Source organism: Triplophysa rosa, linkage group LG23, assembly GCF_024868665.1.
Source record: "Triplophysa rosa linkage group LG23, Trosa_1v2, whole genome shotgun sequence".
In the NCBI taxonomy this organism is placed as follows: Eukaryota; Metazoa; Chordata; class Actinopteri; order Cypriniformes; family Nemacheilidae; genus Triplophysa; species Triplophysa rosa.
The window spans coordinates 10,211,632-10,235,126 of record NC_079912.1 but is presented as its reverse complement, the minus strand read 5'-3'; the positions used below and the strand labels follow the sequence as shown (position 1 = coordinate 10,235,126).

Below are 23,495 nucleotides of genomic sequence, written 5' to 3'. Positions count from 1 at the left end.
CAACAGAATGAAAGAGATAAAAACATGAAAGAGAGAGATCGACCCTCCTAAACCTGCAAAGACGAATAACACGCGTATCACATCATCAGTCCTTTAGTGTCTACATCTAGCAGGTGAGAGCGAAACACTATTTATTAAATAACAAACAGCTACACAAATCCACACAGTGTGTTAACATTACCTATTGTTTATTTATATGACATCTGCATCCTACAAAAGGGCTGATCGACACATTAAAAGAAAGCCTTTTGTTTACATTCAGCTCATGGAAGCAGATGACGGAAGAGGCAGAATGCAAACGAGAGGGAGAGGTCATTCTAGGCCATACAAACAGCAGTGCATTACCCATAATGCCTCTGGCGAGAAGGGAGAGGGGGTATAAGTACACATGCATGAGCATGCAGGCGACTAGATGTGGGTCACAGACTTGTTTGTGTGCGAGTGTTACGCAATCATGGCTGACGGTAAGATGGGACACTAAAAGAAATGCAAATCTAGAAAGCGCAGGACAAACAGTCACGCCTACGCTCATGCAATTACAATGAACGTGAGTGCAGCTCGTATTTGCAGGTGTGCGCGAATGTGAATTATGTTGGCAGTTGGTTTCATTTATCTGTAAGCAGAACTAGGAAGAAAAATATCCTCTTGCTGTAGTGTGTCAGTACAAAATAACAGTTTACCGATCCAAACATTCCTTTTGTCATTATTTGTAATAATCCAGAGAGGATGGAGTCAGAATTGTTGTATGCACAGGGAGTGTGACATCATCAAGTCCACCAATTATTGAAATGTATGGAAATCATAATATAAACATTATGTTCTTTCATCATTTCACCCTCATGTCATTCCAAACATCCGAAAGTATGACTTTCTTTTTTCTTCAGATCACAAAAGAAGATATTTTGAAGAAGGTTGGTAACCAAACAACACTGAACCCCATTGACTTTCATTGTATGAACACAAAACAACCCGAGACATTTCTCAAAATATCTTCTTTTGTGTTCCACATGAAGTCGTATACAGGCTCTGAACAACATGAAGGAGAAAAATGGGTGAACTATCCTCTCAGGCTTTGTTTTGGGATGGTGGTCAAAATCCCAAGTGTATGAACTCCTGTAGATGCCAGTACAGACCAGCGACCTGGAGAGACCTAATGAAGAGAGTAACATACATGAGGAGCGACAGAAGACAGCCCAATGACGGGTGGAGAGTCAAGATGTGAACAAGCAGACAGGTAAATAGACAGATAGAAAGAGAGTGTGTCTGAAAGTGAAGGTAGAGACATAAGTCGTGAGAGACTTGACGAGGAGTGACGCAGGTAAGGTTGCGCACAGGTAAGACTCTGAACCGTGTCTCTTGATCAGACTCAGGAAGTTGCTGACAGTAAGATCACAGATCAAAAGCATTCTAACACACAGCGAGCAAAAGCTCTTTCTGAGAGAGACAATCCAGATGGACACACGTGAGGTCCAGCGACAGGTTAAAGCCACGCTGAGAATCCTCTGGAGGTCAGGGCTTATCGGAGCTCAGGATTAGAGTTCAAGGTCAGAAGATTGTTCTCATGCAAACAGTTGGACTGAAGAGCAAAAGAACAAATTTGTTTAGGTGTGTCAGACAAGCAAAAGACTTCGAGATAGACATATAAATGAATTATTGGACATAAAAAAGCTCAACCTAGTGACGATCAACACCCTAGAAGTAAATACTGTATTATTACTGGATTTTGCTGTCAATACCAGTAAAGCCACAAAAGGATTTTTGGCTTTATGAGAGTTTCCACCCACAACACCCCATAAACTGTCAAGCAATTTGCTAAAAACCACCCAGAACACCTTAGAAACTGAACAGCACCACCCTGGCAACCGGCCAGAACACCACTTACATTTTCTTTAGTAAATCTAAAATTTAAAGGCTGTATATTACAGCACCCATCTGTACCGCACTGTGCATACTTGTTCACTGTTGGAAAGTTACTTGGAATAAATCTGACCTAAATCCAAGCCATGCCAACGCGTGCCCGCTGCTGTAAAGTATGCCAACCCCATATCCCACCCAACTGCTCCCTCGAACCATTCCAGGGGTCGTTCCAAGGACAGCCACGTCAAAACATATGTACAGAGACCAGATTTAAAGTCAAAGCGAGAAAATAAAATAACACTGATCCATTTTACAATTAAATTTAAGAGGGAGAACATATATCAAGGTGCTAGTATTCACCCCCCAAAAACTTCTCTCACCAACAACCGGCTATATGGACCTACTAAGGTAAGAGTGACGCCTACAGAGGTGCAGATAAAATTAGGAACTGTTGCTTCATGCACAGCGGCCCCAAAGGGTCCACGCGAGCTCCCCTCACGAGCTCTTTCCGATGGAGAGGCTCTGACCTGGTTGTTTTCTTTTGGCAGCCTCCTACTGGGAGATTGCGTGCTGGAGGAGAAGAGCTATGATGGGATATGGGATAGGAGGGGGGCGAGGGGGGATTGTCTAAGCCCGCTGGGCACTTACGATTCACTACCGCGTCCTGATTGGCTGCACGCAAGTCCTCCTGCACTCCACTGTATCCATGGAGTTGAAAAAAGCTGGTGCTACCAAAAACACACCGTCAGCCAATCAGAAGACGGGCGGGGGGGTAGGATGAGGGCACAGGAGCAGTAGTCCGACTTAAGAGCCTGCGCACGAATACATGAATAGCGATGAGGTAATGCGTTAAAAACACACGACAAGCTGATTAATGACGAATTTTGTGAACATTTGACATTCCTGTTTGGAATATTACAATGCATAATATTAAAGGTATGAATTCACCGTGGTTTGAGTGGTACTGATGATAGTAACCAAAGCAGATGGAAACTTGCAAAATATAGAGTAGAGTTATATTTAATTTAATTTATAAATCACTAAATTATGAGATGTGTTTCATTAATACGCAGTAACATGTTGTATTCAAATCCATACACAGTGATGTACATCCATGAGACGCATCACCCGTGCCCCCAATAATGCAAAATAAAAATAGAAAAAAATAGTCTGGAAATTGATGGAGTGCTGGAATTCTGCAGGAGCACTGCAGCATGGGAATCCACGTGCTTGGCTATACTACGCTATCGCTCCGGCACCATAGGAAAAAAACAACAAACCCTCCCTCGTTCCCTCCGTCACGTGGACACGGCCGTGGAGTGGCTAACCAGCTGCTAGGAGCTTCGAGGGGTAGGGCAGCGAGTGTGTTTTTGTTTGAGTGCTTATTTGAGTGAATGCAATAATCCACTTATGCATGCGATAAAGCGTGCAAAATTGTGTAGAATTGAACTAATGGTAAAATAAATAAAGCTAGCGTATTTTCATGAAGTAAGCACTTAGGATTTATTCAAACAGAATTTTCGAAAATGACATTTATGGAGGCTCCCAAACACATAAGCAAGTGTGCTTTAAACTGAGATTTATTGACACAAGTGTCGTTTACACTAATGGTAGTGAATGCAAAGCGGCGCGCTGCGCAAGTATGAGTAGTCGGTGTGTGATGCATCATACAGTGTCAGTCTCCCACAGCCTCACATCCCTGTCTGCAGTTTTAAACTTGACCTAAATTTCCTGGGGCGTGCCGCCACATCGCATTAGCCGAGTAGCTGTGCTCCGGTCCCGCCCGGTCCTCTGACACTCGACCAATCAGCAATATACCGAGGAAGCAAATATCCTTCATCTACCCCTAAAACTGGCACACACCTCATCCATGACCTCCCTGACCCCACCCAGCCGAGGTGACGCATTATAAAAATGAAGCGTGCGTAGTTTGATGAGTTGCGGGTGGGGGGTGCGTGTTTGTTTGTGATTTGTAGCTCCGCCCACACTGGCCACATTGAAGTAAACCTCTGTGATGTCCTCTTTTGGCATGTTGTGGTAAAGTCAAAACAATCTGCATGACAGCCAATGAGGATGCAGGCATTTTGAAGGATGGTGGTGATTGGTGCTGACGGTTTGACTGTTACCGCAACAACAACACAGTCAAATAGCAACTGTGACTTTTTTACATAAACTATCTTTTCATGTCAGCAATATTATGACACATTAGCAGTATTTTAGTGTTTCGAGTTGCTTCATGCATTACAATTTAATTCTTTATATATATATATATATATATATATACAGTATTTAAATAATTTACAAGTAGGTAGTGGTGTACGTAGGTTCAGTGCAGAATTTTTGGTTAATCTCTCCTACAATAGGACCTCTTGGGCTACACTGTACCACTCACGATCAAAGCTAGAAACCATGGCAACCGAATATGGCTAAGCCAAAACAGGGCACTTCAACTGAAATGTGGGAGAAGGAATTTTAAGCCTGTTTAAAATGTTCAAAGTCTGTTTAATCAACAAACACGCAATGCTTTCAGGTGCCACTAAGATTATTGTAATCTTTTAAAGGTCTTTTTTTGGTCAAACCTTGAACGAGATTGCCTTAGGAAAAATGATGGTTCAAAACACAGAATGCACTGACAGAACTTAACGCTTCCTGCTTTCAAGCGTTTTTTATGTCACAACCGGCGTACATGCCAATGCATAAACATACACACCATTCATTTCAGGAACAGGTGAAACTAGAGAATACAACAGATGAAACTTTTGGGTAGGTAGTGGATTGCAACAGCAGCGCAAAGGGGTTTAATCCGAGAAAAAAACACATCACGCTAAATATTAAATGCATGAATAAACCTTTTTATTTGTCTTTATGTCATTTACTGCAAAGGTTTATAAAAGATGTTGGTGCAGAACTAATACAGAAGGTTTAGTCTGTGCATACAGATCAAACAGATGCTGTGACCCTCAAACACACATGTACAATCTCATGCGAATAAGTACACTTTTTATTGATGGCTTGCTATCAGATCCAACATTTTTGACATACTGTATATCTGTACTCAGCATCACAAAAATGTCAAAGGCACTTTGCATCTTTCAAAATTCCTGATTCAATGCGAGTCTTTAGCATGCAGAAAGACTGTTCATGCTGAGCGTGAGGGGTGGGGCGCTGTCAAACTAAAATGGGATTTTTTGGGGGGTGTATGGCATGCAGTGGGTTTGCGCTAGGCAGATGATTTTTTAAGCATAGAGCGCCCTCTGCTGACAGTGAGGTCGTACACAGATGGCCACTCCCTAATCGCTGATGCTTCTAAAAATGTCAAAAATATACTTCATTACAATTATACAAAAATAAATAAATAATAATAATTACAATGTATGTAATAAATAGGTTGCACTTAGCATTTTGGGACTGAAAAATATTGAAGAAGTTAAGAAGGTTAAGAATCATCTAATATTAAGAGAATAAGTAGTAATAAGGTAAGTCAATGGAGTAGAGAAAACTAGGAAAAAAATATCAGATCATTTCTTAAGTCAACATGAAATTGATTCACATCCCACTATACTTATGTAATGTGACATTTCTGAGTGAAAAAAATTCACGTTCATCAATGTGATATCCTCCCTCATTTGAAAGTTATATTGAATAAAAGTGTCAGCTAAATGAATAAATCCAAGACAATAAAAATTAAGAATAAGACCTTTAGACATGAAACCACACCTAAATGAGAGTCAGTTTACAGTTATGAAGAACCACTCTCCTTCTGAAACACCAAAATCAAAAGACTGAGTGGATTTTCTCTAGCGCTAAATTTAAGGTTTTAGAAGGTCTGCATGACCTCCAACAGTGGTCTAAAATGATTCCTAAAAACTTCAAAACTTCAACATTATATCTGGCTAGACGACATCAGCCTAACATGACGTTTTAAAGTTGAAGAGATAACCTTTTTCCATAATATTTTTGCTTCAAAGACCTGGAAAGGGCATTAAGAACTTGTAGTGACACTACCCACAAAGACCACAGAGTTTGAAGCATGTAAAACTAAACTTGTAGATGTTTAACAGAGAATTATTTTGCCCCTGACCTGTGTGCATGAACACCATCCTTAAAACATGTGTGCCTGTGGTATTCATGGGCGATAAGTGCAGTGTGCATAAGACACAGTCAAAATGAAAGGGGAGCAAACCCAATAAATATTTAACTAATCCTTCCCCTCCCTTCCGCTGCATCAACATGTCTATGAGAGCAGTGTGCTGACTGGCTCACAAAATACATTGACATTCATCTCATGTTTACAAGATGTCTCGTAAACCTTAATGTTGTTTCATAAAAGCACAGCTATTGCCAAATGTTAGAGGAAAACCGGATCATTTTCTAATATTGAAATACAAATGTATCCAGATTTAGCCTCCTCTCCAGCTGCTGTTTAAGACTGCTTTATTTACAACGTCTTCCTACCACAAGTGTAAAGTCAAGAGTTGCCAAATCGTTTTACAAGTGATTCCACAATTTTGCAGTCTGATTCAGTTCAGGTTTTCAGTTACTAAAATAAAGTAAAAACTGGTGGAAAGGCCTAAAACACAACCAATTGTATTCATCTCAAAACATATACACATACAGTACTATAAATTGGCAGACGGTGCCACCTGCTGTACAAAATAAGCAATACCACTGCGCTCTGACACTGTTGCACCACACCACATTAACATAAACACACACCACCTGTGTCTATTTAAGTTTAGTAACACCAGGTCAGAAAAACCACATTAGACCAAATAGTCATGTTCTATTTTAGTGGATACAGACCAGTATATAAAAAGTTACTATAATTTCACAGTAGATAAAACAAAGCAGTTTTGTAATGTACCCTTTGCCTTTATAAAACAAACAATACTATTATAACAGATTTGTTTAACTTCAAAGAGTAATATGACTGGCTTTAAAGAGATCATTTTTGTCTAATAGGCAATAAAATATAAAATAAAAAAATGGAGGGACCCAAAACATATGTAGGACTAGTGTTGTCAAAAGTACCGGTACTTCGGGTCCAAGTCGGTACCTAAAAATAAAAAAGATGTCGGTACCTAATTTTCATAAGACCCGGTACCACCGCCGTCCCGGGTCAACCGGGTACTGATGCTCTGTCTGACAGGTTGTCAGTCGGAAACTTTTCATAGACGCAATAAGACGTGATGAGCGGATAAGCGCGGCTCCGATCCACAAGAGATGCGCACAGAAATACTTCAGATTAAAGTCATATCACGAAGAAAACGAACAGAGTTTCAGAGGAAGCATCCGGATTTAAGTTAACAAGTTCAAGCGGTAAGTTTCAAATTCTGTTCGCGTTTGCATTATGAATGTTATATCATATGTTAAGTTAAAGGTTACGTTAAAACAAACGTCCCTGTTTGCGTGTTAATTTGTTAGCGCCAATGCTAATCCAGTCAGGTGTCCTTATTAACCATTTAATGCTTTTATAACTGTAATGGGGTAAAATAAGTGGGAGAACAGGATGGGGTTTACAGTACCTATTTTATATAGGCCTATCTGCAATCTATGTGCTAGAAAACTAGCATACTAACTGTATGACTAACAATGTGTATGTCTTGGATAGATAACTCTATTAGGTTTAAAAAGACACATTTAAACTAAAGAAAAATATATATGTTGCATTTATTATTTTAATATACAGTTACCTTAATGTAAGTAATCTTGTGTAAATGCAGTATAAAAACTGATGTTTGTTCTAATATTGCATATGCATGTTTGTTCGGTCAGTTGACTTACTGAAGTTTATTCTATTTGTCTTATACAGCAGCAGACTGAGCAGGATGAAGACCCCAGTGAGCACACAACAGTTTTGGCAACAATTAACTTGTATACTTCATGTATACAAAATGGCATTGCTTTCTATACATTTATATTACCAATGAGCTTTATTAATAAAATTGTGTTTCAATTAGCATGTACTGGTGTTTTGCTTTGAGAACCGTGGATTTTTGCTGGTATTGGTACCGACTACTGAAATTTTGGTACCGTGACAACACTATGTAGGACATTACATTTTTGACACAACTGTGGCATAAAGTTTTGCCCTGCCAATCACAAGGCACATTCCCAGATTAGGGCTGTTCGATTCTGAATTTTATGTAGTCGATTACAATCCCTGGTTTGGGAATCAAAAGAATCGATTACAAGAATCGATTCCTAGCTGCTGTTTTTGATTCCTGCTCAATTCCCTGTTTTACTACAGATTTGCATTTATTATTAAAAATGTACACATTTTTTACATTTATTAATTGTTTATTGTTTCTATAACAAAAACCTTAACCAAATAATATGTCGATCTTCTCCTGCAATTCCAATGTATCATTAATAATATCATTTAGAATCTAATTTACTAGCTGTTTTCAAAAATAAAGCACAGGTCAAAGTACTCTTTTTAATGTGATGTTATTCTCTTCACGCACATACCGAGCTCATCGGTAGAGAGTAAGAGAAGATGGTCCCTTTACAGTCCTTCTGGAAAGCAAACTTATTTATAAGATTTGTTAAATGTGTGCATACATGTAATTATATCTGCATTGTGTGCAAACAAAGCTTTTGCTTTTATGGATGCAGAGTATTTAATGTCATTCCACAACTCTAGACATCATCCATCAGTTTTTTATGAAGTCTGCTGCGTTTTAGACAAGAAACTAATGTGATTTAGTTGACCAATGACATCAGCTAAGGGGCGGGGAGTCGATTCTTTTAATGGAATCGATTCCAACCTTTGGAATCGACTCTCGATTCTCAACGCCTTGGGATCGATTCCCAGCCCTATCCCAGATAATAAAAAACAAGTTGTCAAGTCAGCAACACATGTTTACTTATAACCAGAAATAGTATTTCCAATACTCTCAATAATTTAATAATATACTAACTCATATAAAAATGATTAAACTCCAGTTACTTTAGTTTGTAATAAAAGGAATATTGTGTGATGCTTTCAGCCACTTGAAAATAATCACACATGAATCATACAGTTATCCCCAAAAACAAATCGTTAGAGAAATCATCCAAATCCCATTAAACTGAAGAATCCTCTTGTAGAGGCAATGTTCAGCATAACCAGACAGTGGCAGTATTGGCTGACATGCAGGGGAGGGGCTGACGCTGTCAAAATCTGACCTCAGGCTGCACTGCTATACCAATATAATCCATCATCTCCTCTCAAAAGTACAAGGCGTTTTCATTGGCTTGCAGTCACAAGATCTAGAATAATCCAAAGGCATCTCTAGTAACGCACTGCATCATGAAACCGTGTCTGTCTGTGTGTGTTTATGCAATAGCTTTTAGCTTACACAGAGATGTCAGATACAAAGGTGTGTCCTTTATTTCAAAGTGGGCAATGTGTACCAGCTTGACACGGTAACCATGGGAACAAAGGATAAATAAACATGGGTGGCTAGGGGCAAAAACAATAAAATTAATAGAAAGCAATAAAGAGTCACAAGGGTGGAGGCATGGCGTCATCTAAAATGACATATTCGGACATTTCAAATAAATGCTTTTTGGTTAAATATTTAGTATTTCATTGTAATTCAATTACATTTATACAACATCTTTTTAAAGTCTTGGTCATATCTTAACTTAAAATCAAAAGAACAAAACGCAAAACTATAATTGAATAAATGAAGGTTGATGCATTTTTGTATAATTTACAATGTAGTTTTAATACATGATTAAAAAAAATATTGCAGTATTTCACAGCGGGGCGGAGACTTTATGTAAAATACACAATTCTTTCTGTGGGTTGAAATACCAGACATTAGTTTTACTGTTTTTACTCAAATAAGTCTGGAAATGAAAGCAGTTTTAAATGCCTTTCGTATTAAGTTACGTAATAATTCTAGAAGCTCTAGAGTCTAAACAGACAAAGTCCTAGTCCTCTTTTTTCATCATTATCAAGATAATGTATTTGTGATGTACAGCGAGCTTTGCTTTGCAACCTGAAGGCTGAGGCACATCCAGTGCCCATTGTAAGAGGCAACAAAACATCTTCAGATGGCCCTCCATCATGCATATAAATGGGGCCACCTTCCATAAACTCTGACCCTGCGATTACATAAGCCGTCATCCTAGAGGAACAGGAAGCTTCGTTACTCAAGTCCTTTATGTCCCACAATGCCATTCACTTCCGCAATGGCTGTGTTACACAATCTGGGTTCACATCTCTACACTGAGAGGGAAAAAGCTAAGTCTTTTTCTCTTTTATAGAAGTCTAAAACAATTGAAGGAGAATTAGTAAAGTAGTCTACATAATCTACTAAAAACATTAGGTACACTGCTGGGAAAAGAGCAAATTATTTAGTGCTTAGAGTAAGAGTACATGCCTAAAACAAACTCTCTAAGCAATTAAAATACCTGAAGAAAATTATAAAACAATAAAAATTGTTTAAACCGATTGCAAATGCTAAAAGGAATGATGAACACAAAGACTGCTGCACCTGCAACACATCAACAGCCATAAGGGCAGGAAGACTCCACATACCAAAACATTGATCAAGAATGTCCCACACACCAATACAACAAAATCAGATGATAGCTTAGGCTCGGTAAAGATATCAGAAAAATGCAGACTTGAAAACTTGAAAACACACATTACTAAGCAAATTTCATGCCGGTTACCAGTAACATCTATAGCATCTTTTACCACAGATGTGTTGAAACTGGTCAAAAGTTGTACAATAACATCACAGAAGCTGTAATATGTCATTTTAGTTTTTAGCATAAAATATAATAGAGTTCTTCTGTAAATGCTAGTGACATCACAGTTATAATAGCACGTTGTTTTACTGTAACTGTTATGAAGCAGTGACATCATAACAATAATGAGCCAAAGAAGAAGCGGTTCATAGTGTACACTACGCTGTCTGAAACATTTATCAATGGAAGTGGCAAGTAAACAGTCACTTTTGCAGCTTGAGTTGTTAAATACAGAAAAACACATCATTTATTTAGATTAATTTGGAAATGCGTATGAGTAAACCCGACGCTATCGCAGAGTTTTTTGACCTGAATGGAGGTGGGTTCAAGAAGACCAATAACATTTTTGGAGAGGTGCGCGTCAGACTACGTTGTAGGGTACGGCGTATGGTAGGCGTTTCTGCGTAGGCTACGGCATAGGTCCGACGCAGAATTAAAAAATGCTCTTAAGAAAATAGAAAGTAATGACATCACAACTAATAGTAAGAAACCAGAAAGCCATGACATCACAACTAATACTAAGAAACTAAAAAGTAATGACATCACAACTAAAAATAAGAAACAAGAAACTAATGACATCACAACTAATAGTGAGAAACTAATGACATCACAACTATTAGTCAGAAACTAAAAAGTAATGACATCACAACTAAAAATAAGAAACAAGAAACTAATGACATCACAACTAATAGTGAGAAACTAGAAACTAATGGCATCACAACTATTAGTCAGAAACTAAAAAGTAATGACATCACAACTAATACTAAGAAACTAGAAACTAATGACATCACAACTAATAGTAAGAAACCAGAAACTAATGACATCACAACTAATACTAAGAAACTAGAAAGTAATGACATCACAACTAATACTAAGAAACTAGAAAGTAATGACATCACAACTAAAAATAAGAAATACGAAAGTAATGACATCACAACTAATAGTAAGAAACTAGAAACTAATGACATCATGACTAACTAATACGAAGAAACTAGAAAGTAATGTCATCACAACTAATAGTAAGAAACTAGAAACTCATTTCTAATTTGAATAGAACAGTGACTTCACAAGAGCTTTAGTAAAATAACTGCACTGCGACTAAAATGCATTTGCATGTGCTGTATGTGATAGAGATTCTTACCAACAGAAGTGCAGAGGTGTCAGACGTGAGGCCTAACAAGGCGCTCGGCCGAGGTCGTAGTCCTGCCGAAATACTAACAGTCTGCAAACACATGAGAGGTGGAGAGAGGGAAAAACGTTATAATTAGGGATGTAACGATTCACTCAGCTCACGATGCGATGCGAGTCACGATTCTGATCTCACGATGCGATTTATTCACGATTTACTCACGATTTATTTTTACAAAATGAGTTGAAACAAATTAGAAATTAACAACTTCCCTTGCATTATTTCTTAAATGCTTCACGTTTCTTTGTATAATAAAATAATGTTTTATTTCAAATAACAAAACTAAACTGCAATTTTATAACAAATTAATAATAGAAAAAGTCTCTTTAATATAAACAAACTAATACTGTCTGAGCTTTTCTTGGATTTTTTTGCATTTAAGAAATATCAGCATGTCCACGTTTAGGTTTGCAGTGAAAATAGCGGCCCCTGCTGTTCAGAAAATGTATCACGATTCAGTTCACACCTCAACCGATTTTCAACCGGCTCACGGTGAATCGTTACATCCCTAGTTATAATCAAAACTAACAATATGCAAAGTCAAAAGATTCAATTCACTGCAACAGTACCGATCGACAGCTCTCGAACAACATTTCCCTATTTCAATTCCCCTTCATGTTTTTTACAACTGTTCTCCCCACTATTACATCATCTAAACCACTATTACAACCCTAGTTTTTCTGGAAGGCGATTCACCCGGTTTAAGTTGCTGACTTGATTTAAATCTGGCCAATCATGCCACACTACACTACACTATAGCCTGAACTCTTATCGTTTGTCCTTTACCACCAAAACAGTGTTCGTTTGCCAAAGTCATCAAATACAACCAGTGTTTATTTCATATTCATTATGATTTAATATTCAACCCGGCTTTCAGTCCATCTTTGTGAAGTGCCTGTAGTCTGCACAAGTGGTCTGGTGGTGAGGTGTGGGAGGTGCTCCGGCCACTTCCTCTTGTGCAACACTTCCTCCCATTCACAGCAGACTTCAGCTTCCCATTGTGCTCACTTTACCCTTATGTTACTTTACTCTATGCACTGCTGCTGGATAGATGCATGATCATATTTTTGACCACCTTTTCCTTGCATCAAATATGTTCCTTCTTGTAAACATGGGTTTGTAGACTGCACTTATTGTTAGTTTATTGACAACATGAAATGCTTTCTTCCTCTGTAGAGCAGTTTGTCCGTTTAGGGCTCCTGTAGAAACAACATGGCGAATTCCATGTAAAGGGACCCGCAGTGTATGTAGATAGAAATAGCTCATTCTAAGGCAATAAAAACATAACGCTTCCTACTTTATACACCTCTGAAAACATAGTTATGTATATTATATTGAATTCTGCATTTTTGTCAATAGAGCCTCTAAAAAAATGACACACTGTACCTTTAAGGTAGAATGGCAGTGTTGTGTAAAAACGTAGTCGCATGAAATTTTTGACCAACCAAGTTATTTTCATGATGTTCTGAACATCTGGCTTCTTCTGTCATCGCCTGCATCCTTCCTTATAACACTGAAAGCACTCCTAATGGAAATCGGAATTGAAACCAGTGCTGTTCGAATTCCTTACGATTTCCTTCCCTGCTAGAAATCACACACAAATCCCTACATCTTGAGAAAAAAACTATATTAAATGAAAAATGTCACAGTAAATTCAGTCAATGCTGAATGTAAAAACCTTGCTCCATGCTGTATTCACAGTTTGAATCTACATTAACGTTTTACAGTGCTCCGAGCAGCGTGAAAGGCTGACATGACAGATCAAAAACCATGACTACCTAAAAAGTTGACCAAACCTAGAAAACTGCAAATTCCTGACAGTGTAATGTTACCCTGTTAAATACACTTTGCTCGACAGCTTTTGGCCATCAGGTCAGATTACAAAAGCAGTTAAAATTCAGCTTGAACAAGAGTCACATTTCCTTGAGAGGTGACATTATTTCATCCTCTTCAAACGCAACGGGTCACGAGATGGGGACTTCAAAGCTGTTTCTGGTGTTGCTAAATGGCCTTGAAACACAATTTCACAATTTTTCAAGTCTCTTTTTTCAAAGGTTTCAAATCAGTCGAACAAGAAATCCCAACATTAGGCCTTCTGCAGTGCATAAAACTGCTCAATACCAATTCAACATTGAGAAAAATGGATTGCATGTTTATCAAACAGTGATGCATGACACAGCTGCTCTGTGAAAACACACATTGGTTTAGTGTCGTTAATCTTGAATTAAACGGAACCCAACACAGATAAGAAATGGATTCAGTTAGCTGGACACTGATGTTGCATTACGTTTGGCAAACAAACCATCAATAGAAGATAACACGACTGAATCCTCGGCAGACAAAGAGATGGATTTCTGTGAAGGGAAGGCAGCTCAGCAGCAGACGAAGTTTTTATCTAACAGCTTAACATCTACTCTCAAGAGATGACACAAAAGACTTCGATCTCTTTCGCGGCCATGTCATAACCTCAACATAACTGACCAGAGATGTTATAATCTATCAAAATCTAGGGGTTGATCCTATACAGAAGATGTATTATTTTAAAGATTTACATTCTCAGATTCTTTCTACAAACTTCCGTCTACAAACCTTTAGTTGCATCTATAAATGAATCCCCTCTAAAGCACTATTAAAAGGGATAAAAGCTAAAAAACGAAAAGAGGACAAAGATCAGGTGGTTGACGATGACCATCTTGATTCATCACGCTTTTTCTGGTGCATGGAAGAGATTGCCATGTCAGAAAGTCTGACCTGGATTATCCTAATGGACTTCATCTCTTTAACTAAAATGCTAAAATGCCATCGTGGGGGCGTTGGTTAAGTGTAGTAGCCTAGTCCTGTGCTGTCGGAAATGTAACCTAGCCTAACAAAAACACATCAAGGATGTTACACTTTAACTGTGCCTGCATGCTCACACATTAAGGGGAAAGAAAATTAACTTCTGTTTTATGCGACTGCATGTTGTTATGGGTTTTCCATCATCTGGACTAGGGCTGCACGACACGCAATATCCTGCTAAACAATGCAATATGCAATAATGATAATGCTGTAAGTTTCCAGATTTGTAAATCTCACTGAACTACATTAAATATTTGTAACTGAAAATTATAACCAACATGTTGTTTTACGTTCTTTCTGCTATGTACATCAGCCTAAAACTTTTTGAAGAATCAGTTATTCCAAACCGCTGCCATATGCATATTGCGACAAGCACATTCGTGATTTTCAATCATTTTTATATATTTTGAAAGAACATAAATAGTCTAGAACATAAATTCAGGGACTTTTACAAACAAAACGGCATTGCTAAAAAGATACTTTCGGGTTGCAACTTGGCAGCAGAAACAAATGAACGGAAAGGAGTACTGAGGTTTTGTAAGCCTGCTGATGTTTGTTGACCCACATTGTTTCAGATAAGCCAGGCATCCAGCACAATCCGAATGTTATCCAACATCTGTTCAGAATTCCTAGAACTGAATTCCTAACAACGTTGATGTGAAAGAGCAGACGTCCGCAGTGCTGCAGCGGCTGCAATTAGCAGAGCAGCGGGAAATGCTTGAGTGCAATCAGATCCATCAGCTGCCCATTGTGTTAATGCTGCTAAAGCATGCGCTTCTCTGCAGGACAACTGCACCACATTACACTGAAAATCATTCAACAACACTAATGCAGATCATGCTCTGGGAACTGAGCGTGAATTGAGGTTTTTCCCTGAATGTACTAAATGTAACCTATAAACTGTGTAACATATCTTCTATACTGTAAAACTAATGCTATCGTGTCCAAATACAGTATATGTACAATATAGTCATGAGAATCATAGTCATCTATGCCGTACGTGATCTCAACACTGGCCCCAGTTATTCTAATAAAAATGCTTTGATTTCTCAGTACACGCCATTCTGAAATTTTTTTTTCAGAAAAATCCAATGTCATGCCTAGGGCTGTCACGATTATGAAATTTGGCTGACGATTAATTGTCTAATAAATCATTGCGATTATGACGATTAATTGTCTGTTTTAGAGCTTTGACTTTTAATTCTCATACATTTTTTATTCAGCTTTGAAACGATCATATTGTGTGAACATACTGTCTGAATATAAAGACTATGTTCTCTTTCTTGGAAATACATCGGAAAAAATTGGGTCATCATACTTAAGGTTTAGGCTTTTATCTGTCAATAATACAACCGCCAAATACTTGTAAATTAAGTAAATTGATCAGGTGTGAATTGAAGCCACCATTAAAATGCTATCAGTCATAGAAAAGCTTCTAGTCTGTTTTTTTCTCACTTGCAAGACTACAATAAAAGTTTACTTCTATGTTAATGAGATTTTGATAGACTGGTTTTCACACTGAAATAATATTAAATTGTACTGCAGGTTATTTTTATGGTATATGCTTTAGTTTTTTTTAAGTGATTGTGTTGTGGTGGTACATTTTACAAGTATTACCATGCTTTAATTGCGATGATCTGAAACCATCACGATGAGGTCAAACAATCCCGATGAGACGATTATTTAATAATCGATCGTGACAGCCCTAGTCATGCCTTTTCTGATGATGTAACCAAAGCAGATGGAGAATAATATTATAACAATAATATTATACCATATTTTTCACGATCAAATTCCAATGTTCTGTCTTGCTCAACTGCGTCACGTTTAAGAGATCATGCTGTCTGTTCACACCCAAAGAGACTCAAACTAAGACACATTTCTCTTTTTTTCCAGTTTTCCATCAGGGCATTGAATGAATCATCTTCATTACTGCGTAAACTTATTCCTGTGCATGACTTTATAATCATGTCTTGATTAAACCTGGGAATGCTGCGTTACTATGGCAGCTGCTGAGATCTCAATGACTGACACCCTAAAGGGCGTAATGAGAATTCAGAACTCAGAAACACAGAATGTCACCACGGCAACAGCTCGGACCCCTAGCTGTGAGGGGCTGGAGCTCTGGGAGAGGATGGAAATGACAGTCTTTTATTTGGCGAAGTGCAGCTTATTACTTTGAAAACAGACTGGTTTACACAAGAATCACAATGTAAATGTTACCGATTACATGCGGCAATAGACAATTCATTAGCAAAATATACTAAATATATCACCCAAAAATGAAAATTCTGTCATCATTTACTCACCCACAAGTTGTTACAAACCTGTATAAATGTCTTTGTTTTGATGAACACAAAGAAAGATATTTAGAAGAATGTTAGCAACTGAGATTTATGGGGCACCTTTGACTACCATAGCAGATTTTTTTTTAAAATAATTTTTGTTCTGTTGAACACAAAAGAAAATATTTTCAAGAATTTAGGAAAACAAACAGTTCTGGGGCACCTTTGACAATCATTAAGGGTAGTCAATGGTGCGCCAGAAATCTCAGCTGCTAACATTCTTCCAGATATATTTCTCTGTGTTCAACAGAACAAAGAAATTTATACAGGTTTGGAACAACTTGAGGTTGAGTAATTCATGACAAAAAATTTGGGTGAACTAACCCTTTAAAAAGTATTTAAACCTAAGCCGAGATCAGTAGGTAGGTCAACACTTGCATAGGAGTACTAAACTTTCTTGTGTTACATTAAGAAGGGAGTGTAGAGCTGTCATACTAGAGACATGAGTGATATTTCAAGACAGTGCACCTGCGCCTTTAAGGTAGAAAAAGAAATGCAAAGATCAACTAAATCACTTACATGGCTGCAGTTGATTAACATCAGAATAGTAAACTTTCTTTTGGACTAAATGGAAAATGTCAAGCCCATGAGGTGGACTAAATACAGTATCAGTCCATGCCTTACCAATGAATGGTCATAAGGTGACTAATCAGACAGAAACAAGCTTGACTCACATCCTGGTTTTAACACACTCTGTGAATTTACACTTCAAACACCGTCAAACCAAAAATTCATTACATACATTACTGGGGACTTCAGTGGAATAAACTACTGTTCTCTCTATTGTGGGCTCTATTTACAACCATTTCTCTCTCTGTAACCCTTCTGCTTGACCGAAGATTGGCATGTTAAAGGCAACAGATGGATATTGTTGGGTTTCCTTCCCAAGTCATCTGTGCCTGTTGCCCGGTTCAGTCGTCCTCGCCATGACGACGACTGGGTGCGGAAACAGTGGGTTGACAATATATGTGGAGTGTCAAAGTGACACAAATGAAGTGAAATCTGAAAATGGCCTTCTTGCTCCCTAACAATAAAGTTACAGGTGGAAATCTGAAAATTGTCATATGATCACTGTATTTAATTTGTAATTTGGTACATCTTTTATCATCTTAAAAAACGGATCTATAAAATTACTTGGAAGCCTTTTCAAGGCATTTAATATCTGTAAGGTGATAGATTTTGAGTGAAACCGAATTTTCATATGGGAAAAAGGGTAGATATTGTCTATTAAGATTTAACTGGATTGTGAGAAATAGGCTATGATCATTTCTGGCTAATACTATTTCGACAGAAAAAAATCATTTCGGATCTAGATAAGGTTATACATGTATAACATGATGGATTATGTTAAGGGATTTATATCACGTAATTATGAAAGCTAAGATTGCAATAGTAGAAAAGAGGATGCTATTTTTTTTTAATTTAACAAAAATTGAAACGTTAAAAGCATATTGAAGCAATCAAGGAAAATCGCATTGCTCCGCTCAACTGTGTTAGTGAATAACATGTGCAGACATGACATTATGAATGTACAACATTACATGCAGCTGCAAGACAGAGTGCAGAGATCACCTGAGGTTAAAATAAAGAACGACACTGTTGAGGTGAGTTATGCCTGGTGAGTTGGTTCAAAGTGAAGATTAACAATTATAATCAGCTTCCTTACGTCTTTCATAAGCAAATTCTACAGATTAGCATTCTTTAAACAACAGACCTACAGTACACTTCATCTGCCATTAATATTTTAACATTTCATTAGTAACCAAACACCAACCTGCCATACATGTAATTCTGCATTCTTTAAATAATCTAAAATATGTAGTTTTATTTTAATTTCAAAATGTTGTGATAACTATATTTACTTTACACATGCACAGATGTTCAGGCCTTTTGAGCAAGTAACACAACATATTATTACAACATATATATTATAACAGCATGATACAGATACAAAGCAGTTAAAATGTTTAAAACGTACAAATATTCCAAGTGTACCGAGGTGAAACCATTGATTTATATGAGGAACAGACGCGAAAGCGATCCCCATCTGCTGTCTTCCGGTTTATGCTGCGTTTCCAGATTTTCAAATCTGGCGCCAAATTACGTAAGCCTTAATAGTATAATATCATTGGTTTTCGTCTGTCTCATGGCAGACAGCGTCATTGTGTCAGCATTGAGTGTGAAATGCTATTGGCTCTCGTTACCGATTACGTCATTCTAATGTTCCGGCTTGTTTACGGAAGTGTTGATGTTCGTAAAATAATAATAATATTAAAAAAGATGCGTTGATGTCAGTTCCCGGAGTTCCTTGAACTAAGTTATTGTATGGCTTCAGTTCAGAAGGTTTGCAAAGCCACTTGTTTGTAATACGTTTATACTGTTTTGTTCATTTTATGGAATAAATACACGTGACTGTAATTTTACTTGTGTGTTGTGTTTAATGGTTGACAAGTGGTTAGGTTTCGGGTAAGGGGTGGGATAGGGGTTAGGTGCTCTTAAAATATCTTTGAATCTTTGACATTGGTAATGTCAAGTTGTCATGACAAAGACCCTGACAGGATATTGTGTATTGCTTTATGTCAAGTTGTCATAAACAATGTCATCTTTGCATTAAAAATGACATGTGTCATGTCAGTCTTATGAACACCCCTTCAAGTAAAGTGTTACCGCTATTTCTATTTGCATACACCGCGGGTCCCATTGCATGGAATTCACCATGTTGTTTCTACAGTAGCCCTAAATGGACAAACTGCTCTACAGAGCGTGTTTAGTAAATACGTTATCTCCTTCGGCAAAGAAGTGAAAACATGTCAGCTGCTGTAGTGCTTCGAAAAGGAGGGGTGGAGTGAGCCGTTGGTTGCAATTCACAACCTCCAGATGCAGATAAATTTCATTCATACACTGGACCTTTAAGGAAAAACAACTTTCAGAAAGTGACACACAGACAATATAAAACATTTCTTCTGGTACAAATACTACATCCACAGCAAATGTAAACAATCTTTTGTGAATTTTAACGCACCAATCATTCACTAACCTTAAAATATAAAAAACATTTTCCCCAAATTAACATTTTCTCTGTGTACTTAACAAAAAACGCTTTTATTGCACAAACACAAATATTTGCAGTCATCCTGGGAAAACCAACCATAAATATTCTTGATGTACACGCAATGACTCATCATGTACATATGGGCGTATACAATTATTGGTCACCTCCCCTTAAATTTTACTGTAAATTTTAACAGCAAATTATGGTTTGTTGGTAGTTTGCCTTCGGTTGCACACACTAACACTTGATTTCCTTTGCCAACCATCGATTTATTGTAAAGGAAGTGGCTTTTTGTGGGCTGTGTACACTAAAAACTACTAGCTACTAACATCTTTTAAAATGTCTGGCACCAACTTCCTGTTTTAAAATTTGTCAACACACGAAAGAAACCTGCCAAATGTTTTCATGGGGGTCTTTAACAGTGAACATGGACTTCACATTGTCCAAATAAAGAGGTATTTCTTGTTGCACCAGTAGCAAAGCCCACTTCCTCTTGACACTGTGTGGACTATCATCTGACACAACGAAACATACACCAAACAAACTGCAAGCTGATGTTTTAAACCATGAGTCAGAAGCAGAAAGATATTTATAAAATGTGTCATTCCAGATAAGAGCTCCTGACAGGTTTAAAAACGTTCCTCTTTCTCAAGCTATCAAACAGATGCAGTCACCTACCACATCCACGTGAGATATCTCACAAAGCATTTGATGGAATCGACATATTGGTGACTGAGTCAGGGCTCTAGACTAACTTTTTGCACTGGTTGCACTGGTGCGCCTAACTTTTTTTCTTAGGTGCACCAGCACAAAAGTTAGGTGCACCCAAATTTTTGACCGCATCGCATTTAACACCACAGTTTTACAAGTTCCCTTTTTTTTTTAAATCGCTGTCCATATAGGCAATATTGGCTTGTAAATGATTAACTAACAATCTGGTCAACATAAAGTTCTTTATTTGAAGCACAATTCTACAAGAAAGCAGGGCTCTAGACTAACACTTGAGAGAGGTGGCACTGGTGCTACCAAGTTATTCAGTTGGTGGCACCAGCCCTTAATTTGATAGCACCAGAGTCGTGGGGTGAGGTAAGAAAAAATAATCACTAAAACTTAATTAAAATGTGTTTAATACATTAATAAATCAATTAGAAATTAATACAAATCATTGTTTATGATTGAATTATTTTTATTGTATATGTAAACTCTCTTTCAACACTTTACCATATTTAAAGCACATCTTTCTTAAAGCTACTTTCTTCCTTTATTTGTTGTGAACGACTCCTATAAGAGAACACAATTCCTTTAATATCAGTGAGTGTTTTTGGGCCCGTCCGTTGTTGTTTGATGAACATTATAAACAGAGATCTTTATTATGCTGCTGCCCCTTTAAGAGCTCGCGCAATATACTGGAACACGTGTTTTGTTTCCCAACTGTTTGGTCACGAAACAAACTGAATACCTTTACAAGGTTTCTTGTTAATATGGGAATTTTTAGGTTATTTTGTGTTAATATGTCCGTTTCAGAGTAAGAAGGTGTGAAAGAGAACTCCGTTTAGTATTTTGTGCTCTGACTCTCTGGGCGCGAGCATATCTCAAACAACCCGCGAGACTTGAAGGCTTTTAGTGATTATTCTTCATGAAAGCTGCATTGATACACGTTTGGCTTCTATGAATAGCGACTCACAAATAAATAGTATTTAGTGTGATGTATAACGTTTTGTATGCTTTGCAGTATTGTTAGAGAGCTTTATACAATAGTTTAAACACGTGTTTCCTGGATTAGCTTCACATGCATACAATACTCGCAACACATTTCGTTATCTTTGCTGTTTTGTACCTTAACAGGGGAAATTCTTGTATTCTGCATATTTATTTCAGTTGCAAGATTGAGCACTTCACTCATCTGCTCTTTCGGTCCTTCGCCTCTTACCCGTAACCCGCGAATTACATCTTTGGGGGCGGGGCCACTGATAGATAAGAGAATGGTTGAAGGAGGGGAGACGAAAATGAGTGACTGAATGCGCAGCTTGCACAATATAACATTTCTGCAAATTAAATTTATAGTACGCAAAAATGATATATTGATCAGTTTGACAGTCGCACCGGTGCGACCATTAAGAAAAACTTGTCGCACTGGCAGGAAAATTTGTAGCAAAATGAGACCATTTAGTCGCAGTCTAGCGTGTCAGAGCATTGGTTATGATTTTCGGACGGATCAGGCCTTAACTTAACATTCTTAACGAAAAAGTTGTCAATCGTTCTTTTCATCTTCTCTCATCATCCGCGGCTATATCCACTCTGTTTATAGCTACTCACCTCTCTGTCCGACTGCAGTACAGCATTTTCAAACGTACACACATGTACAGGAATATCTGGACCACGGCCAATCAGAGGGGGGTCCGCCCTTCACTATCTCTGATTGGTTTAGACCACGGTATGGGCCTAAAGTGTCTGTTGTTGAACCACAGGGAGACTTTCGCAGAGACTTTTTTTACTCGAAGGGCTGGTCGCACCGGTGCAACCTCAGATTTTTTTTAGTCGCACCATTGAGAAATTAGGTCGCATTTGCGACCAAATTGGTCGCACTCTAGAGCCCTGTGAGTACACTGATCTAAGACGTGTCCTTAAAGCATACAGACCCACAATGTTTGCCCTACATGGTTCAACACTCAGAAATTATGTGTGCATTGTAGGGCTGCAACAACTAATCGATAAAATCGATAATAATCGATAATGAAATTCGTTGTCAACGAATTTCATTATAGATTAGTTGGTCTGTGACATCACTTGCGAGCTGCGCAGTTACAAATCAAGCGCGTCGTCTTCTCTTTTAACCATTTTAGATGTGTCTCTCCGTGCAGCATGTGCTGCGCAGTTTTAAATGTCAGATGTGGTTCTCCGTGGATGCGTCTCTTCGTGCAGCGCGAGATGCGCAGTTTTAAAGTCAAACATGACTCTCCGTGCTGCACGAGGTGAGCAGTTTTAAAGTCAGACATGTCTCTCCGTAGATGCGTCTCTCCGTGCGGCACAAGTTGCGCAGTTTTAAAGTCAGATGTCTCTCTCGTGCATGCGTCTCTCCGTGCAGCGCGAGGTGCGCAGTTTTAAAGTCACACGTGTCTCTCCGTGCAGCGCGAGGTGCGCAGTTTTAAAGTCAAACGTGTCTCTCCGTGCGGCACATGTTGCGCAGTTTTAAAGTCAGACGTGTTCTGCATGCATCTCTTTAAGCTGCGCAGTTTTAAAGTTTAAAGGGGAGAGGTGTTTTAAATGACAAAATTAAAGATTATATCTGTAAAACCTAATTTGTGGCGTTTGCACTTTGCAAAGTACATAATAGGCTAAATACCCTGATTTGGTAGTTTATTTAGTTCAGAGGTAGGTAACGAAGTACATTTACTTGAATACTGTACTTAAGTACACTTTTTGAATATTTGTACTGAAGTATTACTTTTTCTGTTTACTTTTTACT

The 23,495-nt window shown here is 38.0% G+C and overlaps 1 protein-coding gene across 3 annotated transcripts in view; it reads right to left on the bottom strand.

Annotated features, from left to right (window-relative positions):
• The window catches only part of fam49bb (family with sequence similarity 49 member Bb), a 48,780-nt gene that overhangs the window by 17,404 nt on the left and 7,881 nt on the right, over nt 1–23,495 (bottom strand). The window contains exon 2 of one of the 3 annotated variants that reach the window (XM_057322509.1): nt 11,747–11,827. The exons of 1 other annotated variant lie outside the window; for it this stretch is intronic. The gene's annotated coding sequence lies outside the window, so the exon portion shown is untranslated. Of the gene's footprint in view, nt 1–11,746; nt 11,828–23,495 lie in introns of those variants that run through there. One more of the 3 variants, XM_057322511.1, reaches the window with a different exon arrangement.